We start from the raw sequence: 8,271 nt of genomic DNA on the forward strand, positions 1-8,271 counted from the left end.
TTACAGTGTACAGCATTCTCTTGGCTCAGCTAATTTCAATTTGTACAGTTCTTGTAAGTCTTCTCAGTTTTTTTTTCTTTCTGAATGCATTCCTCTTGTCATTTCTCAAAATAGTATATCATCACAAACATATACCACAACTTGCTCAGACATTTCTCAAATAATGGGTATCCCCTCAATTTCCAGCCACCAGAAAAGAATTGCTTTAAATACTTTTTGTGCATATACATTATTTTCCCCTTCCTCTAATCTCTTTTTAAATAGAACTAATAGTGATATTGCTGGGTCAAAGGTGTACACAGTTTTATAGCTCTTTGGACCTAATTTCAAATGGTGGGACCAACTCATAATTTCACCAACAATTCATTAGTGTCTCTATTTTTTTTCACATACCATTCACAATTTTCTGTTATGTTAGTCTATCTAATAGGCATTAGGTTGTACCCCAGACTTGTTGCTGAATGCTTATTAATGATTTAGAGGATTTTTTTTTATTGCTATTGGTAGTTTCACTTTTTCTTTTCTTCTGAAAACAACTTATGCATTGGAAAATGATTCTTTTTTTTTTTAATAAATTTGGTTAGCTCATTATGTATTTGAGAAATGAGGTGTTTATCAGAAAACCTTGCTGTACTCCCACCCCCCACCAGTTGCTGGATTCCCTTCTAATTTTTGCTTCATGGGGTTTTTTTGTGCAAAAACTTTTTCCATAGAATTATCAGTTTTATTTATCATGATCCTCTCTATACCTTTATGCTCATAAAATCTTCTCTCATGTATAGTTCTAACAAGTATTTTTTTCTACTTTCCCCTAATTCGTTTATATAACCTTTATGCATACATCATGTACCCATTTTGATCTAATTTGGTATACAATATGATATGTCAATCTATACTTAATTTCTGCCAGACTGCTTTCCAATTTTCTAAAATTTTGTCTAGTAGCACATTTTTGCCCCCAAACTTTAGAATTTTGGCTTTATCAAACACAAAATTGTATAGTTATTGACTATTTTGTATTGTGCATGTAATCTATTTCACTGATCTACCACTCTATCTTAGCCAGTACCAATTGTTTCAATGATTATGTCATTGTAATATAGTTTGAAATATGGTAACACTAAGCTCTTTTCCTTTACTTTTTTCTTCATTATTCCTTTTGATATTCTGGATCTTTTACTCTTCCAGATAAATTTTGCTACCTTTTTTTTTTAACTGTATAAAATAATTCTGTGGCAATTTGGTATGGCACTGGGAAAGTAAATGCATTTTGGTAGAATTGACATTTTTATGATATTGGCTCTGCCTATGCTTGAGCAATTAATACTTCTCTAATTGTTTAGATCTGTCTTTATTTCTGTGGAGTTTTCTAATTAGTACCTGTTTTTGTCTTGACAGATAGACTCTCAGGTATTTTAGATTATCCACAGTTACTTAAAATACTCTTTCTCTATCTCTTCCAACTGGGTTTTATTGGTAATATATAGAAATGCTGAACATTTATGTGAGTTTATTTTATAAACTACAGCTTTGCTAAAATGGCTAATTATTTCATATGATTTTTAGTGGATTATTTAAGGTTCTTTAATACGTCACCAATTCATATGCGAAGAGTAACAGTTTGTTTCCTCATCACCTATACTTATTCTTTTCTTTTTTTTCTTGTTGTGTGGCTATACCTAGCATTCCTAGAATAATATTCTGTTTTTTTTTATTTTAGACTTAAATATTAAAATTTAAATATATAATAGAGAAAAGAAAAAGAAACATTATGCATTTAAATATTGAAACTTTGAAACAAAATAAGAAAATAGCAAAAAGCATATCATGTGCACAGCAGAATGTAAGAGACATTGGGAAGCATTCTAGCTTATTATCATTATAAATAATGCTTGATTTTTATTTTAGATTGATGTTATTTATCATTTTAAGAAAGGCTTCATTTATTTCTATGCTTTCTAGAGTTGTTTTTTTTGAACAGGAATGAGGGCTGTATTTTGTCAAAAGATTTTTCTAAATGCATTGATATAAATATAAGACTTTTGTTGTTTTTATTATTGATACAGTCAGGTATGCTGATAGTTTTTCTGATATTGAAATAGCTTCACATTACTGATACAGATCCTACCTGGTCATGGAGAATGATCTTCATGATGTATTGCTGTGATCCCCTTGCTAATATTTTATTTAAATTTTTGCACTGATATACTTTAAGGAAATTGGTCTTAGTTTTTTTTTTTCCCCCTTTTTTGCTCTCCCTGGTTTAGCCATCAAAATCATATTTGTATCAAAGAGGGAATTTTGATCCTTTGCTGGCATTGGGAGCAGTACTCTATTGCATTGTTTCTATGAATTTCCTGGTCACAATCTCAGGGTGAGGAGGAACACTGGCAGGAGAAAGGACCCTGTACATAAAGAACGGAAAAGAGTGTTTATGACCAGAGCAGAGGCTAGGAGAAAAGTGACGATACCTCTCCTTGGATCATACCAAATTGGAAGAACTGAAAAGTTACAGACCCTTAGAACTATCTCTGAAAAGAGCAGGAAAAAAAATGTGAAGATTGGGACAGTGAACCTTTCACCATGGGAGCAGAAAACAATTTTAACATAAAATTAAAAATCAAGGAATAGGCTGAGGAAATGAACAAACAAAACAACCAACATAGAACTTGACCATAGAAAGTTACTGTGGGGGCATAAAAGTTCAAAATACAAATTCAAAAAGAAAAAAAAAAGTACAATATCAAACTTTCTGCAGTGCTTCAGAGAAATATCTGAGCTGCCTCAGGCCACAAAGTAATTCTTGGAGGAGTAAAAAAATGATTTTAAAAATCAAATTTAAAAAATCAAATAAGAAAGGTAGAGGAAAATTGGGAAGAGAAATGAGAGTGATGCAAGAAAATTATGAAAAAAGCTAACAGCTTGGCAAAGGAGGTACACAATACATTGAATAAAATAACACTTTAAAAAACAGAATAGGCCAAATGGTAAAAGACACACAAAAATCTACTGAAGAGAAGAATTCCTTAAAAGCAGAATTGGTCAAATGGGAAAAAGAAGGTACTAAACTTCACTAAATAAAATAATTCCTTAAAAATTAGAACTGAGCAAGTAAAAACTAATGAGTCCGTGAGACATCAAGAAACAATTAAAAAAATCAAGAAATAAAAAATAAATGAAGAAAATACTTGTTATTGGAAAAGAAAAATTTTAAACGAAAGAAATATGATGTGTAAGGCTCTTCTTTAATTATGATCATAGTGATCTAATTATTTTTTAATCATTTCTTCTTGATCTATTTTCTCTCACTTTTTTCTGGTCAGATATTTCACATTTTTTTCCACTCTTTTGCTTTTATTTAATTGTTTCTTGATGTCTTATGGTGTCATTATCTTTCACTCAACAAATTTTAATTTTTTTTTCAATTGGACATCTAATTAACAAAATGGATAGAAAACCAGGCCTAGCATCAGGAATATCTGAGTTTAAATCCAGCTTTAGACACTTACTAATTGTGTGACTGTGCAGGATATCTAATTCTTTTTGCCTCAGTTTCCTTATTTGCAAAATAAACTGGCCAAGGAAATGGCAAACTACTCCAATATCTTTGCCAAGAAAATGCCAAATGGGGTTATAAATAGTAGTACCCCACTGGAATGACTGAAAAACAATAACAAAAAATATTCTCTTTTTTTTAGATATGATTTTGAGGGAGTTATTTTCTTCATTATTTTATACTGCTTTTACCAAGCTGTTAATTTATCTTTTTTTAATTTTCTTTCATTTCCTTCATGTTTTTTCCCACTTTTTATTTTACCTATTTTATTTGATCTGTAGTTTTGGGGGGTTTTTTTTGCTTTTTAAAAAATCTCCTTTTTAGTTCTTCTGGGAATTTTTGTTGGGCATGTTAAAGTTACATTTTTCTTTGAGACTTGTAGCTATTTTTATATTGTTATTTTATTTTGAATTCATGTCTTGCTCTTTCCTGCTCTCTTAGTTGATTTTTGGTCAGTTTATTTACATGTTGTTTTCATATTTACTAGCCTTTTTCTTGACTTTTAACTTTATTTTAAAGTTGGTCTTTGCTCACCTGAGGTTGGGAAGGCATTAACACAAGCTTGAGGTTTTGTTTTTCTTTTTTTTTTCTCCAAAGGAATTTTTTTTTTGTGATCTTGGATTTGGGAATATTGAATTCTCAAGGGAAGATGTTCCAGGAATACTTAAAACTTATTATCTTAAAACTTGGCTAAGATCAAACTCTACCCCCATCTCTCCCTCATCACACATCCTGAACCAGAAGCAAACTCTATGTGCAATTACATGATAAACTGAAATGCCATGAGCCAGAATCATCAAAGATGGCAGTTCCTTCCTCCTCTGGTCTTCCCAGTATAACTTTAATGGATTTAAAACTAAATGTAGGTGAACTGAATAAGGCAAGAATGGTATATTCCTGAGACAGATTGGAGAATAGAGTCCTACACTCAACTCTCATATACCAAAATAGTATGCAATGGGCATGTTAAAATAACACAAAAGATTGAGGGCCTTCTCAGTGGAGAGATCTGTTGTATCAAGTAGACTTTTGTTCACTTCAGGTTGACACTGGTTGGAGCAATGCTCAATCTTATAATCCAACAGTGAGGCAACACTTTACCAAATCCATTCTGATCTATTGGGTCAGCAATAAACATTCGGCACTTAGTACAGTATACCAAAGGTATGAGCATCTGTACGATGTTATTAAAATTTTCAAGGTTTAGAACCACTGACTGGAAGCAACACAGTCCATGGGAGCATTTTTATTTGTATGTATGTCTTACACCCTTCAAAAAAGAGTCCTAGGATTTTTCCTCCTGTGTGTTTTCGTCTTGCTTCCTCATGGTCCATGATCCAGCTGAGGTTGTAAGCACAATGAACCCAAATTGATGGGATGGTAGCAGATTATTCTGCCACTTTTCCAGATCTTTCAATTGAACGTCAAATCTGGGGCTGATTACACCACACTTGTTTAATCTGCCCATGAGATTCACAACAATTTTTCCTGCTTAGTTGTCATCAATTATCTCAAATTCTCCAATGTAACCATGCTTCATCATCACAGTTAACAACTGGACAATTACTTTAGAGCATTGCCTAATGAGAATGTGGGGTTTTCCTCACTTTTCTGCAGTGTTGATGCTTTTGAGAGCATCTGCCAGAGTGTTCATGCACATCATGTTGGTAGCGCTGCAAGATACCAGAAAGAGCAAGGTTTTTCAAAACTGTTGTTTTCACAGCTAGTTCTGGGGTCTATAAGTTTTCAGTGCCTTCCTAGTTAGTCTGATCTTGGGAGAGGTATGGACACCACTCGCCTGATCTGCTTTATGGATCTTACCTAACAATGACCCCTGCTCCCCTGTGACCACAAGCACTAACAATCTACTCTCCACCCTTGAACTACTATCAAGAATCATGGTCCCTGATCCCTCTCCAACCTGGAAATGTGACTAGAATGCCTGCTTACTTTTGACAATAAACACTGCTCTCTGCCCTAGAGCTGGGACGTTGAACTTGGAAATGGGCAATTGTGTTACCACTCACTTACCAACCAAAGTTGGGCCTAGTGGCCTCACAGGGATTTCCTATAGTCTCTTTCTAATCATTTGTCCAATCTCTTTACTATATCTGGACTGAAAAAGCTCCCAGAACTGCTATTACTGCTGTTGTTCCATATAGTCATTGCTATAGTCAAAAAAAACTTATAGCTGGTGCTCCTGCTACACTCTGTTTGGGGCCAACCCTCACTCCAATGTCAAATACCTCTTCTTTAGTTCTCTTAAGTCATTCTTGGCTATTAAAAATGTTTCATACTGAATTTTATTGGTTATGCCACTCCATAATTTGATTTGAGTCATTATTTTAAAGGTTTTTGGAGCGGAACAGGAGAGCTCAGCTGGAATGTTCCCTCTAGTCTACCATCTTGACTTCATATTCAAAGATTTCTTTTAATGACCTCCAAACAACCCTTGGAAATAAAGGGCTAAATTTAGTGTTAACATTACAAGTATTGTTAATGGCAATGATACATGTAATAAAACAGGGCATGAAGCATTCAGAATGGATATCATATGGTGGGCAATGGCAACATGAATCGTTTATATGATTAGAGTGCAACACTAAAACAATGAGGAACTTTAACAGGAATAATATATTTTATGAAATATAGGAAAATGTTATAGGAAATACAATGATAGGAAAATAAAATGGGTTGTAGAGCAGTGAAGATAAAGGATTACATCTGGATGGTTTGAGTGAATCTCTGATACTCTTATCATATAAAAAGAAAGGATGAAATGCCTCTAGAATAGTAGGAGTTTGCTCTGTAGTTAGTGAAATGGAGGGGCATAGATAAGAGTCTGAGAGATTGAACAAGGAAAATAAAAATTTTGGGCCATCTGAGTATTTAAAAATGATACAAATGATAAAGATGTGTACATAGAAACCTAAGGACATTCAGATTGGTTTTTTATGTCCTTTTCAAAGAATATGTGCAATGATGCTTCTCAGACCTTAAAGCGCTATATAAATATTGATTTTGGTGACACTAGTAGTAGTAATTGTTGTTGTTGTTGTAGTAGTAGCAGCAGCAGCAACAATAGTAGTAGTAGTAACAGTAGTTATAGCAGTGGTAGTGGTAGCAGCAGTAGTTTTCCTGTTATTTCTGGGTTTTTGTTTGATTGCTGGGGAAGAGAAAAAGATGGTGCTGGATCTGTGATTTCATTAATACAGAGAGGTTTCAATGAGGAAGATACCTCTAATATTGCAAATCTACAATTCTTTGAGATTCATTGACTGGTTAAATGTTTCCCAAGTTTATAAAGCCGGTTTATGTCAAACATGAGACTGAAGCCCAGGTCTTGCTGATTCTTAGGCTATATTTAAATATGGCATGTTATGCTACCCCTTAGGATATTGTAGATATTTGAAAATAATTTGGAAATGTCATTAATTTGAATTTCTAAGTCAATATAATGGTCATTAAGTCACTTAGAAATATATGTATATATATGTGTGTGTGTGTGTGTGTGTGTGTGTGTGTGTGTGTGTGTATGTGTGAAATCATTTATTTTTCTTGTTACATTTTGTCTCTAACTATTGCTTATATCTGCCTTTGTGAAAGAAAATCCAATACCATCTCCTTTGATAACAGGAAAATTTGTTTTAAAAATGTTATGTTCTCTTTTTCAGTGAATTCTGAAAATGTCATCATGGCAAGCCTCCCCTCAATCTATGACTTTAAATCTTTTTTTTCCTGATTAATCAACATTTCCTTTCTGTAACATGTCACTGAGTAGAATATAAGTGGAACTACTGACAGTGAATCACCACCAAGTTAGTGATAACCTAAGAATGACCTTGGGGTCCCTGTTGTTGAATTTCCTATTTGTCTCAGATGGACACTGAATTAATAAATAAATCAATAAAGCTAACTTAATAAATAGCTAATAATTAGTTAATAATTAAATTAGTTAATAAATAAAGGGATGATACCATAAACAAATTGGGAGAACAAAGAAGAGTTTATCTGCAAATTTATGGAGAATGGAAGAATTTATGATCAAACAAAAGATAGAGAACATTATAAAATTCATAATGGAAAATTTTTAGTAAATTAAATTAAATTTTTTTGCACAAACAAAGCTATACAACCAAGATTATAATGAAAGCAGAAAGCTGGGAAACAATTTTATAGCCAATATTTCTGATGAAGGCCTCAGTTCTCAAATATGTAGATAATTTAGCCAAATTTATAAGAATATATGTCTTTCCTCAGTTGATAAATGGTCAAAGGATATTAACAGACATTTTTCAGATGAAGAAATTAAACCTTTCTATAATCATGTGAAAAATGCTGTAAATCACTATTGATTAATGAAATGGAAATTAAAACAGCTGTGAGGCATCCCCTTACATCTATCAGATTGGCTAAAAGGACAGAAAAGGAAAATAATAAATGGTGAATAAGATGTGGGAAAATTGGAACACTAATGTATTGCTGGTGAAGTTGTGAACTGATCTAACCATCCTGGAGAACAATTTGGAGCTATGCCCAAAGGGCTATAAAACTGTGTGCATCCTTTGACCCAGCAATACTACCAAGTCTGTGTGCCAAAACATCATGAAAAAGGGGAAAGGACCCATATGTGCAAAAAATTTATAGCAGCTCTTTTTATATTGGCAAAGAATTTGTAAGTAAGAGAATGCCCATCAATTGGGGAATGACTGAAC

General features: G+C 33.1%; 1 pseudogene; it reads right to left on the bottom strand.

Moving 5' to 3' along the window:
* Positions 1 to 4,752: 4,752 nt before the first annotated feature.
* LOC110216395 (small ribosomal subunit protein uS8 pseudogene) lies at positions 4,753 to 5,219 on the bottom strand (annotated as a pseudogene).
* Positions 5,220 to 8,271: the final 3,052 nt, after the last annotated feature.

This window comes from Phascolarctos cinereus, unplaced genomic scaffold (assembly GCF_003287225.1).
Source record: "Phascolarctos cinereus isolate Bilbo 61053 unplaced genomic scaffold, phaCin_HiC Scaffold_3;HRSCAF=262, whole genome shotgun sequence".
In the NCBI taxonomy this organism is placed as follows: Eukaryota; Metazoa; Chordata; class Mammalia; order Diprotodontia; family Phascolarctidae; genus Phascolarctos; species Phascolarctos cinereus.